The sequence below is a fragment of the Lipophrys pholis genome (genome assembly GCF_963383615.2).
Source record: "Lipophrys pholis genome assembly, chromosome: 1".
Lineage (NCBI taxonomy): Eukaryota > Metazoa > Chordata > Actinopteri > Blenniiformes > Blenniidae > Lipophrys > Lipophrys pholis.
This window is the reverse complement of record NC_137635.1, coordinates 29,500,142-29,518,458: the sequence shown is the minus strand read 5'-3', so window position 1 is coordinate 29,518,458 and position 18,317 is coordinate 29,500,142. Positions and strand designations below refer to the sequence as shown.

General features: G+C 41.8%; 1 long non-coding RNA gene across 1 annotated transcript; it reads left to right on the top strand.

Annotated features, from left to right (window-relative positions):
* The first annotated feature begins 5,943 nt into the window (after positions 1-5,943).
* Positions 5,944-14,116, top strand: LOC308123013. The gene is made up of 4 exons (XR_013936187.1): positions 5,944-6,059; positions 6,176-6,304; positions 12,376-13,253; positions 13,519-14,116. It is a non-coding gene; the product is annotated as an uncharacterized lncRNA (long non-coding RNA).
* Positions 14,117-18,317: the final 4,201 nt, after the last annotated feature.

The window sequence follows — 18,317 nt, the reverse complement described above, 5'->3', positions numbered from 1 at the left end:
CAAACACATCGCCGACAAACACATCCAGCCCAGCCACATCACTAACATGGACGAGGTGCCGCTAACTTTCGACATCCCGGTGAGTCACACTGTGGAGAAGAAGGGGACCAGCACGGTAGTGATACGCACAACGGGGTACGAAAAGTCTTCTTTTACTGTTGTGCTTGGCTGCCATGCTAATGGACAGAAACTGCCGCCTATGGTGATTTTTAAGAGAAAGTCTTTGCCTCAAGAGAAGTTTCCATCAGGAGTCATCATTAAGGCAAATCAAAAGGGCTGGATGGATGAGGAAATGATGAAAGAGTGGCTGAGGGAGGTGTATGTAAGGAGAACAGGTGGTTTTTTCCACGCATCACCATCGCTGTTGATCTGTGACTCTATGCGTGCCCATCTCACAGCCGATGTGAAAAAACAAGTGAAGCAAATGAACTCTGAGCTTGCTGTCATTCCGGGAGGCCTGACAAAGGAACTCCAACCGCTGGACATCGGTGTGAACCGGCCGTTCAAAGTAAGGCTGCGAGCGGCGTGGGAGCGATGGATGACCGATGGAGACCACAGTTTCACTAAGAGTGGAAGGCAGCGCCGGGCGAGTTACGCCACAATTTGCAAATGGATTGTAGATGCTTGGGCTAGCGTGTCTGCTGGCACTGTTGTTCGAGCTTTCGCAAAAGCCGGCATCATTTCCAAGGAGCCGCACGGCACGGAAAGTGACTCTGACAGTGAAGAAAATGAACCTGGTATGTTTGATGGAGATTTAGCGCAGCTGTTCAATTCAGAAACAGAGGATGAGGAGTTCGATGGGTTTGATTGATGACGATTACAGGTAAAAAAAATGTTAGTACTTTGTAATCAATACTTAAATAAAGCACAACCAAACTCAGTTTTGCTCCCGCTCTATTTTTAAATACGCACACTTGTATGCTTGTGTGTGTGTGTTGTTGTAATGCGGACACCATGAGAACGTTTAAGGGGGAAGTGTGGGCATGGAACCCGCGCCCTATGAGCAGGTGCACCTTATGTGTGTGTTAAATGCAGTAATGGCACACATAACTGAGACTGCACCTTTTAGTACGGTGCACCTTTTGGTCGTGAAAATACGGTAGTTATTTGATTGTTCACAAGAGTATTCACACAGGTGAGAAGCCATTTACTTGTGAAACATGTACGAAAACTTTCAGTTACCGGAGTAATTTGATGAGTCACAAGAGAATTCACACAGTTGATAAGTCATTTACTTGTGAAACATGTGGGAAAAGCTTCATCCGAAAAGGGGATTTAGTTTGTCACATGAGAACTCACACAGGTGAGAAGCCGTATTCTTGTGAAACGTGGGAAATGTTTCATTGGTCATTGGCATTTGTGGAAACACAAGAAAACTCACACAAGTGAGAAGCCGTTTTCATGTGAAACTTGTAAATGTTTCAGGTGTCGGGGTGATTTCATGAAACACAGGAAAATTCACACAGGTGAGAAGCTGTATTCGTGTGAAACGTGGTAAACGTTTCAGTCGACAGAGTAATTTGATGAAGCATAAGAGAACTCACACAGGTGAGAAGCCATTTTCTTGTCAAACATGTGGGAAACGTTTCACTCAACTAGGTAATTTAACGTGCCACTTGAGAATTCACACAGGTGAGAAGCCATATTGTGAAACATGTGGGAAATGTTTCATTTGTCAGACTGCTTTGACTAGACACAAGAGAACTCACACAGGTGAGAGGCGGTATTCTTGTGAAACATGTAATAAGCGTTTCATTGGACATAGTACTTGGATGAGACACAAGAGAACTCACACAGGTGAGAAGCCGTTTTTTTGTGAAACATGGGAAATGTTTCGCTCAAGATGGTACTTTGATGAGACACAAGAGAACTCACACAGGTGAGAAGCCACATGAAAACTCACAAAGAGATGAAATCATAAGACTATTGAAGATGTGTGAATGAATTTCACTTATGAAGCGCTTTTCCATCACATAAAGGCCGATTCATCCTCCATAAGAACGAGAAGAAAGTTTTGCCAAACAAAATGATGTCATGTTCTTCAGCCAGCTCCCTCTGGCCAGAGACATTTTGTTCAGCAGTACCAAGCGTCCGGGTTGAAGTCTCTCAGTGCCGCTCTGCCGTGTGCTGCTCATCTACGTTCCAGCTTGCTAATGACTATCAGAAATATTTTAATCATGTTTAGCATGTAGCCTTGCTGCTGTGTGAGCCCCGAAAACATTAGCATGAAGCATAGTCAGAGTTACATGATGCACCTGAACGCATCGCTCAGGACTGTCAGTTCCTGCAGTTAAAACCAGAATATCACGTCCTGGACACAAACTTTCTCTTTTATTAATGAAACAGTTCCTGCTGAACAAGCATTTTTTTCAGCAGCTGGCTGACGTCACCACTGAACCTTTCTTCTTGTTCTTATGGGAGTATGCAGAGGCCTTTAGCAGTCCCCAAAGTGCTTTACACTGTTAATCACATTCACCCATTCATTCACACACCAATGGAGGCAGCTACCATGCAAGGCACTCAGTCCATCCACTGGGAGCAGTTTGGGGTTCCGTGTCTTGCTCAAGGACGCTTGGACATGTGGACAGGTGGAGATTGGAATGGAGCTACAACAGATCTGGTTCAGGAAGTCCAGCTTGAGCCCAAAATCACAAGTTATCATCCAGTTTGAAGTCAACATTGCTGATTTAAACCCTGTTGAGACGCTTCAGGAAATCATTTAGTTTCTGGTTTGTCACCAAAATGAGAAGATTTCAATCAGTTTGGTTTCCATTTGTGTTGAACTGCACAGAGGCTGACAAAAGGTCCCTGCTTGATAATGAATCTTAAAGAAGCACATTTCATTATTATTTCTAACAATGCTGCTTTTTGTGTTTTGAAAAATGTGATGTTAAAAATCTTGTATGAGCAGATGTGAATTTTGAAGAAATGGAATTAAAATGTTGACATGAATCCAATGGCTTTTGTTATTCAGTGTTTTTATTTAACATGAATGAGTTGTATTTTCATTTTTCACTCTTTTTACACTACGTAGGAAAAACTACTGTTTGTTTACCTGCAACATGTGCTGAACTACATATCATGAAAGTAAAACTTTTCAAAAATGTTAATGTCTCCAATGTGAAATATTCTGACTTCAGTATAATATTTAAGCGTCATGTTCCTTTAAACACACTGTTGAAAAGGTCAACCTGCTCTCACATTAGATGAGGTTATGAGGAGTTATAAACTGATTGCTAGATGTCCCCAGACACCAGCTGCCATGGAAAGACAGCAGATGTTATTGAATGTTATGAAATCAAAGGCTGATCTGCAGTGCGCACTGCTGATAGATAAATTATTTGATGTAGATATCAGAAGACCCGCAAGTTGATTTTTCATTAAATATATTTATTCCTGGTCTTATTATTGTGTTCTTATACAAAATGCAGCTAAAGTGGCTTTAAAATGTATAGAAATAGATAAAAAAACTTAAATTCCAGGGAGGCCTGTGGCCTCAAGACCACCAGAACGTTCAGCTGAAATAATTTTTTCCGGTTTTTATCCCAGTCATCAGAGAACATGACTGAGACCCACTGGTTCCTGGTCCATCAAGACCATGATGCCTGTGCCTGGTGGTGTGTCCAGGTACCTTGCAGGTGGTCCAGCACGCAGACCACACGGATGGAAACGGTTTCCAGTGGTCTGATGAGACACTTGGAGCCTCTCACCTTCCTTCAATGTGTCTGGAGTCGAGTTCATCTGGTTCCACAGGGCTCTGCTCACAATGAAGTGGTCATCAGTGTGGGATGTGGACAAGGACGTCCACTTCACTGTCTTTCTGTGACTCTTCTAGTATCTCTGTTCAACCTGCTGATGACACTCTGAGCTCAGTGGACGCTCCATCTGAGAACTTCCTGTTTGAAGCTTCAATGTGGAGGTTGTTGATCAGTTGTCCGGTGTGGTTTTGGTCTCATGAGGTCAAAATGTGAACAGCACGATGAAGAGGACTGTTTAAATACCAATTCTAATAGAAGCAGGACATTTATTGCTCCATCCATAGATCAAAGAGCTGCTGTGAATTCTGCTGTTAAGCTCCTTGTTAGGAAACAGCAAGTTGTGCAAAAAGACCGTTTTAAATGAGATCAAACCATTAAGTTCTTTCAATGACTTTAATCTTTAAGTAACTCATATTTTAAGATTTCTATAATGAGAAGTTTCTGAATTGTCAACTCTCTCATTGATTACTTTTACACTACTAAGTACCGCAGTCACGCCATGTTTCAGTAGATGACAAAGGAAATTAAACCTCATATATGAGACTGTCATTTAGATTTTACATTTTAAAACAGTAATTCAATGTTTCGAGATGGAGTTTTTGAAAGTGATGTTTCAGAAGTGCACAGAAAGTTTAAAAGTCAAGTGATTGTAACACAGTTAATATGTCTTGTGTAAAAGAAGTAATAGATCGTGTACTTAAGTAATTACTTATATATGCATTACATCATTTTTAACAGGGATTTTTGCTGATTGAATGAAAATAGCCACGATAGTTTGTTATGAGCGCGATCCAGGTCAAAAAGTTTGTTCATTTTAAAAAAAAAATTGTGATTGAAAACAAATGTTTTTAATCTAAATGTTCAAGATTTGATCTTCAATTTTGAAAAATTAAAAACACTGTATTCAAAATAAAAACGTGTATGGAGTCTTTTCACTTTACATATAATTTTGGTTCAGCTCTGGAATTCTTTTGATAAAATCCTTTTTTTAAATTTTTCACTCTTAAATATATTTTCTAAAATCTAGGTCTTATTTTTTCAGTTGCTGGATTAATGTTTTCAGATTAGGACCTTATTTTGTTTCACATTCAAATCCTGTTTTCAAATTTCACTTTTTTTTTTCACTTTCAGATCGTATTTTTTCAGGTTCAAACTTTTGGCCCTGTTCTGTCATGTGGGTTTCACTGAGAGGGATGTGGGATTATAGACATATATACAGACATGTTTATGTCTGTGTGTGGGATTGTGAGCGACAGCGTTGCAGATTGTGTTGCCTTCAGGAACAGTGGGTACTTTGAAATACGTAACTCAATACTCTCTATATACACTGCATTCACCCCATAGCTGTTAATAAAGTTATGCTGGGGAGACAGATCACTTTTACAGGCTAGTTTGAACAATTCTTAGCAATTGTCTATATATAAAAACAGTTAAATATTACAGATTGTTAATGTTAACATCCAAACCTAACGTTTACCATTTCCACATAAGACTATGAATGCTACGCAGTATTGCTGATTACATTGGTGTCCTCGTCGGCCAACAGTGAAGAAATACAGATATAAATATAAATAGCCAAGGTACAGTGGAAAATTATCACACTCACACACACATACGTAGCTGTGGACTGTGGGCCGGCACCATGAAGTGTGTGGGTGTGTGTGTGTGTGCGCGCGCGTACGCAAGTGTATTAACGATCATGTTTTTTATGTGTGAAAATTCGAGGAGTGATGATTATTTCAGGCAAACTTCGCCTTCCTCAGTAGAAATAAATGCAGTGGAGTCACAGGGTGCCCCATCCAAGATGGAGTCGCGCGAGTCATTGAGGCGTCTCCATATAGTATGTTTATAGTACTGCCTGATTTTGTCAATAAAGACTTAAAAAACAGATCAAAAACGGACAAAACATTTTTTTTAAATTTACAAAAACATATAAACGGGAAAATTCCATTTAAAGGTCTTTACACACGAAATAAATGTTGAGAATGCAGGTAGTTATGACACAAAATTCTTTTATATGCATTGTCTACAATAAAAACATGAAATTTCTGAAATAAATGATTCATGATATCACAACGTAGAAACTAAAGTTATTTTCGTGTAATTAAAACACTTTTCCCTCTGAAAATAAATCATACAAGGCTCTGCGAGACCACGTGACGTCAGACCGGAAACAGGAAAAGGAAGAGTGGAGCGAGCACAAGTGAAGCGATAGGAGCGTGCAGATCCACAAGGAAGAGAAGAGACCTGAAACTTTACAATCCATCATAGCAGGAAGTATTGATCACTACTAATACCAAGGTTGGTTTTTATACGTCGATATTTTAGCTCGAGCCGCCCACCACTACTGTTTGGAGCTTGTTGGACTCTCGGCTGTGTCGTCGTGTCTCACAGAGGAAACATTTCATCTCCTGCAGCAACAATGAGTTCAGTTCAGGCTTTGGGAGAGTTGGAACAAACTATCGTCCAGCACGAGGAGGAGATTGATTCTCAGCATAGACTGCTGGAAACCATCTGGAAACCTCAAATCAAGCTCCACAGAATAGGTATGGAAAAGTGTGAATGAACACATGAATGTGACTGGTGCAGGATCTCCATTGTTCTGACTGTGTTTGGTTTATCCACCGCATACAGAAGCAGGATTTGTGTCTCTGGAGGGAAACTTAGCTCAGACTCACTTTTTTTTACATTGAAGATGCAAGATGAATTTTGTTTTTTAAATTATAAAATGATCAACATTTGTTTATGCCAACAATCGTAACAATGGGCCCTGAACTGTACTCACTTAATTTTCTACAGATAATCTTTAATAAAAGAGGTGTGTGTGTGTGGGTGTGCGTGCGTGATCAGCCTGGGGTGATGAGGAAAGCCGCCCTGTGGAAGCGGGGCTTAGTAGTGCTCTGACCAATTATCGATTAACACCAGAGCAACTGACAGAAAATTAAACAAATCAGCGTAATTTCAGACTTGGGGCTCTTTATAAATGGCCCCTGGCCAGACCTGTTCAGTGACTGGCTTAATGTCCCTTCTGGTTTGTTCTCGTGTGTTTCTATGAGATGTTGAGATGAAGACAACAAGCGGTGAGTATGGAGCTCGATCCAGGTCAAAAGGTTTGTTCATCTGAAGGAAAAAAATATTTTGGAACTGAATGTTCAAGATTTGAACTTCAATTTTGACAAATAAAAATAAGTGTATGAAAAGTTTTCACCTCATATAATTTCGGTTCAGCTCTGGAATTCTTTTGATAAAATCCTTTGTTTCCAAGGGCGGGGTTGGGGGGTGTTTGCATTTCAAAAGGTATTAAAACAATAGAAACTGTAACAGGAGACGACCACCACTCAGGGGTGTCGGTAGAAAAGCTAGGAGATACAGAAATTTGGGCCCCGTTTACACGGCAACGAATTCGAGTGTATTCGCAAAACTTTCTTCACTTGTTTGTTTACACGACACCAGTTTGCGGATGCACTGTATCTACAAAGTTTTTAATCTGGCTCCCAAGGTGGAAAGATTCTTTCACGGCGCAAATCTCTCCTGTCCCTCCCACCCTGCCCGGAGGCTACAGATCCTGTTACTGCGCATGCGCCTCTCTCCCCCTCCCTCCTGCTCATTCAGTTGTAAACAACGTTGTAAGTATGGATGTTAAAATTAACAATTTGAAATATTTAACTGTTTTATCAATTGACAATTGCTAAGGATTGTTCAAACTAGCCTGTAAAAGTGGTCTGTCTCCTCAGCATAACTTTAACAGTTATGGGGTGAATACAGTGAAATATGTAACTCAATACTCTCTATACAAAGTACCCACTGTTCCTGAAGGCAATACAATCTGCAACTCTGTCACTCACAATCCCACACCCCTCTCATTGAAAGCCACGCCCCCATGCCAGAACAGGGCCAGAAGTTTGAACCTGAAAAAATACGACCTGAAAGTGAATTAAAAAATGTAAACTTGAAAACAGGATTTGATAATGAAGAGCCCCACCTAAGAAATTTAACACCAGCCACCACTGATATATATATATATATATTAGGGGTGGGACTTGATTAAAAATTTGTCTAATTAACTCGGGACTTTGTAATTAATTAATCAAAATTAATTACATTTTAAGTGCATAACAATATTTGCCGTAAAAAACAACACTTCGGTGTGTGTGTGTGTGTGTCGGTGGGGGGTGGGTCAGGGGTTGGGTTCTTCCAGGAAGATCGGGGTGGAGGATCTTGGGGCGGGTGGAATATGAGGCTCCTGGGGGTGTAGAGTTGACTGTCCTCCGACCGGGGCCTGCGCCGGCCTTCGCTTTCCTGGGTCTGGGGGCGGGGCTGGGGCGGGGCTGGTCCGGGGCGCGGCGGCTGTGGCCGTCTCTGCCTTGCCGGGTTGGGGGGGGGTGGGCCTGTTCCCGGGGGTGCGGCGGGACTCGCCGCCGGGGTTGGGGGGGCTCTCGGCCCGGGGGCCCTGCTCCGGCCTTTTCTCGGCTTGGCGGCTTGGGTCGGGGCCTGGGGCCCTGTGCCCTTTATCCTTCTCTTGTGGGCCCCTCTTGCCTGGGGGGGATTCCTCTCTGCATTCTCCACCTGGTGCTTTTTGGGCGGGGGCGTGGCTCTCTGGGGTGGTTCGCTGGGGTCTCCCCGGGCCTGGGGGGCTTCCGTCTGCCGGGGTGGCGGTGTCCGGGCCCGATGGCCTCGGACCCCGGGGTGTCGTCATGGGTCCCCCCACAACAGTTCCGGTCACACCCAGTGGACAAGCCACACACACACACACACACACACACACTTCCACTCCTCACGAAAGGTGCTTCTGAAGTTGCTTGTTCTCTGTCATCATTTGCTCAAACTTTAAAAATCATGTACCTCTTTTGTTGTCACCTCTTTGTTAATTCATGTTCCTGCTTCACGTTACTGTCTAGATAGAGCTGCTCAGGCTGGTTAATCTAAGAAATCATTTTACTGTCTAGATAGAGCAGCTCAGGCTGGTTTAATCAAAAAACAGTTGGAAAGTATTTGGATCAGTGTGATAACTGCAAATAATATATGTAGCACAACAAGGATATTGTATGTTATCCCCCTCCCCCCTCAAACTTTCTTCTCTCTCTTCTCTTCTCTCTCTCTTTGTGCGTTCCCCCCCGGTCGTGTACGGCAGCCATGCCAACTTCTGATGGAGAAGGCAACAGGAGGAGACTCCAGGTCTCTCCCTGTTGCTAGACCAAAAACTGTTCTGACTCCGAAGGCTCTCAATCACATCATATTGTTGGCCCAAGCTGCCAAACAGGACAAGGGCAAAAAAAACAAAACAAAAAAACAATCCCACACCCCTCTCATTGAAAGCCACGCCCCCATGCCAGAACAGGGCCAGAAGTTTGAACCTGAAAAAATACGACCTGAAAGTGAATTAAAAAATGTAAACTTGAAAACAGGATTTGATAATGAAGAGCCCCACCTAAGAAATTTAACACCAGCCACCACTGATATATATTAGGGGTGGGACTTGATTAAAAATTTGTCTAATTAACTCGGGACTTTGTAATTAATTAATCAAAATTAATTACATTTTAAGTGCATAACAATATTTGCCCTAAAAAACAACACTTCTCAATCTACATGGATTCTAGTGGATGAATGAATCAAATAATAAATAGATTAAAAAAATACAGTAAACTCAAACAATTTTAATGTCACAACTGTGGAAAAAGAAATTTAAAAAATCCCTGGCAAAAATGAAACAAATCTAAGTAAACGTGTCATCCACAATGAAAAGTAAAATTTCAAATATAAATTGATTAAAGCCTATAAAAGGCTAAATCTCTTTGGAACTCAAAGTACTAAATAACATTCATTCATTTTCTTCCGCTTATCCTTTTCCCAGTTGTGACAGTCTGAGCACTGTCACCCAGATCACAATGCACCATGTAAGAACCTTCCTGCCGGTGGTGAGCCCACAGGAACGTGGCGCCCGGCGTGGGACACGAACCCTCTACCCTGAGATTGTGAGTCTCATGCTCTACCAACTGAGCTAACCGGGGGGACTACTAAATAACAGTCCTAGATAAATGTTCTAGTGCACAAATAGCACCCATCAGCCTCACAACACCTTCAGGCCCATTTCTTCTTCTTCAGCCAGTTGCTCAGACAAACCAGCCGGTTTACATTGTTAGAGCTCAAGGAAGCTCTTTTTGTTTTTGTCACTATAAGACCTGCAAGTGAAAAGAGCCTCTCACATGGGACAGAAGTGGCAGGGCGAGTCAGAAACTTGTGGGCCAGGACAGACAGGTGTGGGTGGGTCGCTGATGGTGGATTCAGCTTTGTACAAAGTCAGGGCCCTGTTACAAAGGGCTTCCTCATCTGAATCAGTCTGAAGACAAAGAAGAGAAAAGGAGGCTCTTTTTCCTTGCTGGCTCCTGTGTGGTGGGGGCATCTTTACACTGTTCCTGCAGCAGAGCCTCAAGGCTGGTCCAAACCTCTTCTCGCTCTCCCCTTGGAAGACACTTTAGATCCTTAAAGTGTGGGTCGAGCACAGTAGCCTTTCACGGTCGAGTTTAGCAACACAGGGACAGGTCCTTTGTGAAAGCAGTCTTGAATTTCGCCATGTGGGTTGTGTCCTCATCAGAGGCCTCCATGGTGTGGAACAGGTGGTGGAGACCAGGTAAAACCACTGAACATGAGTCATATGTCTCACCTCCAAGGAGCTCATTCACAAATCTGCAGAAGACAGTAAAGGAAAAAAATTATTTATCTACAAAATAACAGTCGATAATAGAGAAACGGTAACAATAAATCCCATTAAAATAGTTTTTATTTACCTGCATGTCTCAAGGACAGTTGCCAGCTTTTGGAGTATTACCAGCTCTGATGGATTCAACATGGCCAGCTTGTGCTTCTGTCTGTCTGAAGCAGCATCGACAGCCTCTTGATTCTTCAGTGGACGAGTGATCATTTGCAGTGTTGAATTCTACCTCGTGGAAGTGCTGTTAGTTCCTGCTGTAGTTCCTCAGTATTAGCAGGGCTGTGTTTAAAGTGACCACTATCAGCAAGGCCAACAGTGATGGTTCTCTTTAAGATGTGAGCAACACAAGTGTTGAAAAGGGAAGTGTCTTGCTGCAGCCATCACGTTCCGTGCACTGTCTGTTCCAATTGTGGTGACCTTTGGTTGAATTCCTTTGCCACAGAGAGAAACTGTTCAGCGCACGTTTCAGCAGAGTGTCTGGTGTGTGTCTTCTGCACAGTATGGGCAAACGACTGGAGATGCCATGTCCCGTCTGTGTCGAAGGGACTGAACCAGGGACGTGCAGAGGCCTTTGGAGGAGCGGATGGATGGCGTCAATTTAGCGCCAAAAACACAAGCGCATAAAAACTGTAATCGAGCACATTTAGACTACTTTCCAGCGCTCGTTGTCTATCTGTGCGCTCGCGGTTACTTCTGTGATCTCTTTGCGCGGTGATGTTGAGTTTTGGCCCTTTGAGGGCCGGCATTACATAGACGACCTTGTAATCCCCCCTCCTTTCTGATTGGCCACTTTAAACATCACTGTTTCCCAGTCAGAGATACGGTGAGGGCTTTTGAGGCTGAGCAAGTAAAGGCCCCTGCAGACTCCCATAAAAACAAGAAGAAAAGTCGGGCTGTGACGTCAGCCAGCTGCCGGAAAGAAAAAGAATTCACCAGGAGAGTTCATACTCCGATAAGAAGCTGTCAAAGTTTTTAGTCCGAGCCACGATGTTGGTCTGCTTTTAACTGCAGGGGCTGACAGCTTTGAGTGATGCGTTCAGGTGCATCACGTAAGCCCATCCTCCTACACATTAATGAGTTGTGGGGCTCGGTCAGTAGTGATGTTACAAGCTAAACATGATTAAAATATGACTGATAGTCATTAGCGAACTGCACGCGCAGCACACGGCAGTACCAAAGTTTCGGCAGTGTGGCACCGACATAGTTCTACCAGGACGGTTTGCACAGCCGAACCATATTTCTTCAGCCAGAAGGAACAAGACCGAGAAAATTACCTTGTTTTGTTTGGCAAAACCCCGGCGTACCGAACAGTCTTCTTGTTCTTATGGAGGATGAATCAGCCTTCACTCTTACATAGTTATCCCTCAGATTTCATTAGATTTTATACTGGGACAAATGTATGGAGCTAGTTTTTTTTTTTTTTTACTGTGCCTGCTAAACTGATGTCTGGTCAGCGCTTAATTTTCCTTAATCTGGGTTGTTTGTTCACAAAAACGTAAATCTGTTTATTTTTTTAAGTAATATTAAAACCCTAATCATTAATTCTATTGATCCCGGTCATAACCATATGTCACATAAGTGGCCAATCGGAAAGAAGGGGGGATTATGAGGCTGTCTATGCTTCATGCCAAGACACTGAACCCCAAACTGCTCCCATTGGAGTGACAGTGCCTTGCACGGCTATAGCCTCCAATGGTGTGTGAATGTGTGTTTGAATGGGTGAATGTGACCAACCACGTAAAGCACTTTGGGAGCTGCTCACACAGCGGTACAGCGCTATATAAGTAAACTCCATTTACCATTTGAATGGAAGTTTTGAATTTCACTGCTTGAATCCAGGATTTTTCTAAAGCTAGAACTGTAGAAGTAATCTAACTTTTATTTTGTACTTTTTTGTCCCTCCAGAGCTCCAACTGCACCGTGACTGTAAGGAGGAGCAGCTCTGTAACCCGGAAACAAACTCCAGTCTAAAGAAAGAAGAACCAGAACTTCCACAGATCAAACAGGAACCAGAACTTCCACAGATCAAACTGGAACCGGAACCTTCACAGATCAAACAGGAACCAGAAGAACCACAACCTCCACAGATCAAAGAGGAACCACAACCTCCACAGATCAAAGAGGAACCAGAACCGCCACAGATCAAAGATGAACCAGAAATTGTACAGTTTGAGGAGCGCCAGGTACTTGGTACCAGTCAGGAGGAAACGTGTGAAAATATTGTCCAGAAAAGACTTAAATTAAGTCAGAATTTAACAACTCTCAATGATGACAAGAAAAGTAGTGAAATCGTTGCTAAAATTTACACCGGACAGGATGATGATAAGAAAACTAACATTGCTCAGAAGCCATTTTGTAAAAGGTGTGGGAAAAGTTTAAGTGAAAAGTGTGATTTGATGAGACACAAGAAGCAAACTCACACAGGTGGGAAGACGTATCCTTGTGAAACATGTGGAAAAATTTTCAAGGGCCGGTGTCATTTGCTTCGCCACATGAGAACTCACACAGGTGAGAAGCCGTTTTCTTGTGACACATGTGGGAAATGTTTCACTGAGAGTAGTAAATTGCGGCGCCACATCAGAATTCACTAAAGCAGTACATGGCGGTAAATTCCATTATGGGACTGTACGGGTTTTCATGCGTTTCCACTGCAAAAGTTGGATGGTACGGAAAGTACCATACCCAACTGTTAACATTTTTCGTCACTTTTCCATTGAGGTCCCGAGCACTACAGAACGGGTCTCATGAGGAGGAGCAACAGCGCAGCAGTCTGCTGATTGGTAGTGACGATCGTCACTCTGGACAAACAGCAATATTTTAAACCCTCCGTTGTTTACATACGTGGCTTTGTGCTCACTGGTTGTTTTGTTGAGTCGGTTTATTGAACTGTCAGATGGCGACACATCGCAGTCTTCCAACGAGGTGCAGATGCTCCTCTCAGTAACGTGAGAGGAGATAACAAATCAACCAGTGAGCAAAACGGCATATGTAAACAACAACGGAGGGCTTACAGCCGATGAAATATTTAAATATTGTGGGCAAGTCGAGAGTGACAATCGTTACTGACCAATTAGCAGACGGCTGCGTTGCAGCTCCTCCTTACAGACCCTTTCCTCGAAGCCCGGTGCCTCAACGGAGGGGTAGCGGAAAATCGTACCCGGTGGTCGGGGGTTCTTTCCGTACAATCCACAACTTTTAAGTCAGACCGCGCAATGCTCCACAACAGAAAGTGCGGTGGAACCGCGCCTATTCTTTGCAGTGGAAATTAGGCTAAAGACGTGAAGTCATTAAAGACACTTCAGGAGATCTGGTTCAGGAAGTCCAGCTTGAGCCCAGAATCACAAGTATCATCTAGTTTGAAGTCAACATTGCTGATTTAAACCCTGTTGAGACGCTTCAGGAAATCATTTAGTTTCTGGTTTGTTACAAATATTAGAAGATTTCAATCAGTTTGGTTTCCATTTGTGTTGAACTGCACAGAGGCTGACAAAAGGTCCCTGCTTGATAATGAATCTTAAAGAAGCACATTTCATTCTTATTTCTAACAATGCTGCTTTTTGTGTTTTGAAAAATGTGAGGTTAAAAATCTTGTATGAGCAGATGTGAACTTTGAAGAAATGGAATTAAAATGTTGACATGAATCCAATGGCTTTTGTTATTCAGTGTTTTTATTTAACATGAATGTGGTGTCATTTCATTTTTCACTCTTTTTACACTACGGAGGAAAAACTACTGTTTGTTTACCTGCAACATGTGCTGAACTACATATCATGAAAGTAAAACTTTTCAGTGGAAACATGCAATGAGTTCCTCGTCTCAAACTATTTATTCTAACAACTGAAGACCGTTCTCCCACTGCCAAAAGAGTAACTCAGTAATTTTTACTCTGAGGACCTTTTATATGAGCTACTTTATATTTTAACTTGACTTTTTTACTCTTTTTACACGACATAGGTGTCAAGTGCTCCTCACTTTTGTGATTTCTTAGTCTGCAGTTTCCCCCACTAGAAAGGGTCGCTGGCTCCAGAAGACACTGACTGGAATTCATTCAATGACCACTTGTTTCTTTTCTTTCTTTGATTTTGAAAGTTGCTCAGTTGCCTCCAAACTTCTTTGATTAGCAGTTCACCTCCACTCGATGTGATCCAGCTGCTGCCTTCAGCCTGGAAGTCACACTAACAACCTGATACACTGAGGCAGAGAGAGGGCACTGCACCTCAGCTCAACAGTAGGAACAACTTACAACTAACACACACACTGGACTCAATCATTCCTTTCTCAGTATCACAGAGGACGATGACTTCCAGTTAAAAAATGTCAATACACTGGACACCATTCACACTATATAGATAATGACATTGACCCAGACAACAGTGCAGAACTCAGTGATCTCATGCATGAAAGCACACGACTCCACCCTTCACAACCATATCCAGAGATACTTCCTGGTGCAGGATTCCAAAGAATAGGACTGGATCCGTGAGCCCTTCAGTGCAACACCACCTGCCGACTTCAGCACATCAGAGGAGGAAGAGTTCATTGATTCACCTCTGATTCAGCAGTGAGGCTGCAGTTTAAGTCAAAGACGCTGCATTTTGGATTGTAGTGGAGAAAAATGACTCACTGCTTGGGAAGAGAGCCCTGGACACACTTCTTCCTTTTGCCACATCCTACCTATGTGACAAAGGTTTTTCTGCTGTCAAGACAAAATACACATGAAAGCTGGACATTGAAAATGAACTAGAGTGACAGTCTCACAACTGCAACCCAGATTTGAGAAGATCTGCAGCAACAAGCAGCCTCACACCATCACTGGAAAGATGTGTGGATTAAAGGTCTCATTTTAGCACAACAAACCTTTTTTTTTTTAATACAGAGAAGCAACATGTATTTATATCAATGTGGAATATAGTTACACAGTAAAAAGGAGGAGGGGGGGGGGGGGGGGGGTCCTGTTACACTGAACATAATTACACTGTTCAGGTGCTTGAAATTACACTGACAGCAAAGAATTATGTTCCACAGTAAAAAAGTTACACTTAAAATAGTTATGCTGTAAATCTGGTTAAAAGAGGTTGTAGTTTATTTTATTGCAAAACATTAGAAGATGGATGGATGCAATGGAAATATTGACATGCAGTTCCTCCTAAATCCAGTAGGTGTCAGTATGAAGCAGCAGCTTTGGAGACATGGGGAGCAGGAGGAGGAGAAAGGAGTGTTTGAAGTACACGGCCAGTATTGCAGATACTTTTTACTTAGAAAAGCAGCTCATCTACTTTCGGGCAGGAGAGAACAATGTGTCATTATCTATGCAGCCAATCATCAATATGAAAATAACAATAAAGCTTTTTTCATGATATTCGAATGATTTTGGGACTTTTCTTTTTGTTTATGTCCATAATAAAATGCAGGACAAAGTTTGTAGGCAAATAAAAATGACTTGTTATGAACTAGTTCAATATATGCAGGGTAAATGAAATCTGCACAAAAGTATCACTGCAGAACCGAGAAAGGTTTTGTTCATAAACAATATCAACAATATAATAACATCAACCTTATATCAAATAAAATTCCTTTTCACTACACAGTTTTAAAGTAAATATCTTTTTTAAGGTATTTATCTTTCAGTTCCAGTAAAATAATTTATTTAGATTTATTTCAACTGACTGAATATATTACTTCTCTCTGAATAGTCTATAGTTAATCAGTCTACTGTAATTACTACTATGAAGACGATGACCAATTACACTAAGAAAAACAACATGAACTAATGCTGGAGATGATTAAATCTAACTTTCCTTCTATAAATCAGCTCCCTAGATATTGCTGCCTTGCTCAAAGGCCTCTGGCAGTGACTGCTGTCTCTGTGCCGGGGTCCAGTAGTGGTTTGGGGATTCCCCTCCTCCTCCCTCTGTTTGCTTTACAGAGGTAGTTTTTTTTTTTTGCTTTTTTATTTTTATTTTATTGGTTCCAAAAATAGACATTACAATGAAGTACACATACCTTTTCTTTTGGATTTAAATCACATAATACAACCTTTAAGTACACTTTTAACGCCGTAGTTCCAATCTAACAATGCCTGAAAGAATACTTCTAACAGAAAAGCACACATTTTTTTGATTTTGTTTTCCCCAAGAACAAAGAAAGTTAAAAAAAGAAAAACTAAACTAAACAAAAAACCCTCCCTCCTCAGCTCACTAAATTCAGTACAAGCACAACAACAAACGTATATTACACATTTACACAGGTAGACATTAATGAATACCTACTGCACATACAAAACAAAAAATAGATAATGAAAATAAAATAAACACCACCTTCGTAATTTTGACTATTGATTCGTTGCTTAGCGTTAAAATAAAATGTTAGATCTTAGATATCAGCCCTTTCTGATGGGGACCATTTGAAATCATACTTTCCCATGGCTGTTCAGGAGGTACGGAAGGAAAATTAGGGAAACATTTAGAAAGAAAATGACAGAAAGAGAGCGGCTAAACAAATGATTCTTAGTTACAGGACACAAGGAGGAGTCTGCCACCAAACCAAAATCCTGTCTAGACTGAAACCACACTTTTAAGGGATAGCAAACCACCTGATTATCTGTATATATCGAAGGTTTAGCTGGTGAAGAGGTGAAAAGGAGTGAAGGAATCGAAGTCCCATTGCAAGATGATAATTCCATTCTGCACCAGGGGGAGCCAAATGATTTTAACCAATAATATGATTGAAAATCGGGTAAAGCAAGTCTAAATAATGTTTTACGAACTCTAGGTGGTTTCCCATCCCAGATACAACCACAAATAATCTTGTCCAAAGAATCGAAGAAGTTTTTGGGCAGAAAAAGAGGAATCGACTGAAACAGAAAAAGAAATTTGGGTAAGATATTCATCTTGACCACATTAGATTTCACCATTGCTGGATGTCAGAAGTTATTTTTGCATTGAGAGGAGAAAAATGTGCAGAAGCGAGGTTAGACAAAGACCGTGTTACGTTTATACCGAGATACTTAAATCCAGTGGGATTAAGTTTAAAAGGTAAATCAGATCGCTGAAGGTCGCAATCCGCCATATTTATGGGAAAGTGTTCACTTTTCTCCAAATTCGATTTATAACCTGAAAAGGAGCTGAAATGATTTAAAATGCCCAAAACCTTGGGAATTGAACTAGTTGGATTTGAGACATATAACAACAAATCATCCCCATATAAAGACAATTTGGGTTCAGTTCCATTTCTGAAAATCCCTGTCAATGAAGAGGAAGGCCGCAGAGCAATAGACAAGGGCTCGATAGCAATAGCAAAGAGCAACGGTGATAACGGACAGCCTTGCCGTGTTCCTCGACCAAGAGAAAAATATTCAGAGAATGTGTCATTAATATGAACACTAGCTTTCGGGCGTGAATAAAGAAGACGAGTCCAAGAGACAAACTTATCATTGAATCCGAACTTCTTCAAAACCACAAGCAAGTCCTCCCACTCCACCCTGTCAAACGCCTTTTCCGCGTCCGGGGATACTACGATTTCAGGTAATTCAGATGATTGCTTTGAATAGGTTATATTGAAAAGAGTGCGGGTATTAAAAAATAATTCACCTCCCTTGATAAATACATTTTGCTCTTCGGATACAAGCAAAGGGAGAATATTCTCCAAGCGAGAAGAGATTAATTTGGTCAACACCCCCCCAACCCCCCAGTCTGTTTTTAATTGTTTAAATAAATGTGTGGTGTTTCCACAGGAACTATTTTCTTGTTCAGACATCGTAGTTTGCAGTGTTTTGGTCTGCAGCTGTGAAATAAGTCCAAACGGCTCCTCCTCTTATCTCCCATCATGCATCACCACGGAACTACGGA